The sequence below is a fragment of a genome, unplaced genomic scaffold (assembly GCF_019419815.1).
Source record: "Pyrus x bretschneideri cultivar Hongxiangsu unplaced genomic scaffold, Pyrus_bretschneideri_v1 Contig30, whole genome shotgun sequence".
In the NCBI taxonomy this organism is placed as follows: Eukaryota; Viridiplantae; Streptophyta; class Magnoliopsida; order Rosales; family Rosaceae; genus Pyrus; species Pyrus x bretschneideri.
Genome location: NW_025999613.1, coordinates 362017 through 364662, shown reverse-complemented (window position 1 = coordinate 364662; position 2646 = coordinate 362017).

The following is a 2646-nucleotide window of genomic DNA, read 5'->3' as shown; positions in this document are numbered from 1 at the left end:
TCCTATCCACAATAACATCAGCCTTCATCTCCTGTTATGCCATTCAATGGCAAAAAAATCCAGTCATGCCATTGACCGCTCAAAATCCAGTCATGCCATTTCTTGCTTAGATTCTAACATGATGGCTTTTTCTTCTCATAATCCTACCACGATGATGTCTCAGTCTATGCCACATGTTGCAATGACTATGAGAGAAAGTGCTTCTGTTTCTGCACCTCAACATGAGTATTGGTTGCTAGACTCAAGTGCAATAAATCATATGACTTCTGATTTGTCCGACCTGCAAATGGCTACTCCATATCCATCTTCGGACACAGTGACTGGTGCTAGCGTTGAAGGTTTACATATTACTCATATTGGCAAATCAAATCTTTCACTTCAGTCACATAATTTTCATTTAAAGTCTCTTTTACATGCTCTAAAGTTGTTTCAACATCTGTCGTCTATGCATCAGTTATCAAAGATAAAAACTATAGGTGCATGATTGATGATTTCTCTATGTGCATACAAGATAAGGTCGCTCATAAAATTCTCTATCAAGGACTGAGTAACAATGCAGCATATCCACTACCAATGCTCAAACCTTTTAAAGTCTCTCCAGCAACTTATATTGGATAGAAAATAAACTCTGCACTTTGCCATTGCAGATTGGGCCATTCTACCAATTCTGAAACTAAGGTAGTTCTTAGTAAATCAACCATTTCCTTTTCTTGTAATGACACCCCTCACACTTGTGCTGCTTGCTTGCAATCAAGTTTACTAGATACAATTTCCTTTTATGGCCTCAAAATCTGTTGTTTCTTTAGGAGTCTTTCACTATGATGTCTGTGGAATATATTGATGAATGTACGAGATACATAAGGATATTTTCATTAATGAATAAAGCTGCTGTTTTTGGAACTTTTGTTCAGTTTCAAGTTTTTATTCAGAATTCTTTTATTGCACAAATTAAAGTCTTGCAGAGTGATAAGACTGGAGAATATGTGAGTGCTCAGTGCACTCAGTTTCAAACTTTTCTTAGTGATAAGGGCATACAACATCAAAGGTCTTGTCCTTACACTCTTGAACATAATGGGTTAGCTGAAAGAAAAAATAGACACATTGTTGAAACAACATTAACCCTTCTTCAAAAAGCCAGCCTACCTTCATAGTTTTGTTAACATGCTTATGCCATGGCCATATATCTTATAAACAAGATACCCACTTCAATATTGTACATGAAGTCTACATTTGAGGTATTATATCACTCCCCACCAAAACTGGATCATTTGAGGGCATTTGGTTGTGCCCGTTACCCTTCTTTGAAACCATATAGAACTAATAAACTTGAACCCAAAACAATTACCTATATTTTTTTGAGGTATGCAGCTCAGTACAAGGGTTTTATATGTTATTCTGTTCAGGACAATAAACTCATTGTTTCTAGGCATGTTTTATTTAATGAACATGTGTTTCCTAGAATTCAAAAACTGTCTAGTTCTGAGACATGTTCTTCTATACCCAAGTCATCTAAACCCATCCCACTACATTTCATCATCCACCACTAGTTCCTATCCCATTTCCACAAGTGTTTCGACGGTCTGCTCCTACAATAACTGTTACTCATTCTTGCTCTCAGTTAACAAGTGACCTTGTCTCTAATAGTGGTTCTTCTATTCAAGAGATTGTTTCTCCATAGTTGGCTCATTTAAAGTTGCATCCAGATGTCAATAATTCTCAAGCTAAAAAATTACAACAAGTGCCTCTATCTTCAGTTAATATTTATCTATTGCCGACTAGATCAAAATCTGGCATTGTCAAGAAAAAACAGGTTTTTAGTGTTCATGTTCAAGATGATTCTTCTATCCCATTCTGCAGCATCCAAATTAGCTCACTGGCAGACAACAATGCAAGAAGAGATAGATCCTTTGGTTCAACAAAAAACTTGGAGATTAGTTCCACTTCCTCCCAACAAAAATCTGGTAGGGTGTAAATGGACATACAAAGTTAAAAAGCATCATGATGGCTCTGTTGCTCACTATAAAGCCAGATTAGTGGCTAGGGATTCTCTCAAGAAGCTAGTCTTGATTACAACCTACGACAGTGAGGCTTATGTTATCTTTAGTTGCTTCAAAAGGATAGAAATTGAAACAACTTGATGTCAAGAATGCTTTCTTGCATAGGTTTCTTGAGGAAGAAGTACACATGGCTCAGCCTCAGGGATTTGTGGATACCAATCACTTCGAGTATGTCTGCAAACTAGAAATGTCTTTCTAAGGATTAAAACATGCTCCCAGACCTAGGAATGAGACATCTACTAGGTTTCTCTTATCTTTGGGTTTTAAATCCTCTTATGCTGATCTATCTCTATTTGTTAAGTCTGAATTGTTAGCCTATTTTTGTTCTTCTTTTGTATGTTGATGACATCATACTTATTGGAAATGTTTAGAGTAATGTTCAAGTTGTGATTAGTCAGTTAACCAAGGAATTTGATATGAAGGATCTTGGTTTGTTGCACTATTTTCTTGGCTTACAAATAGAATATTAGTCTTAGGGTATATTTGTTTATCAATCTAAATATATTATAGATCTTCTATACAAAATGGATATGCTTCATTGCAAGCCTTGCATCACTCCATGTCATCAATATCACAAGTTGTTCAATCA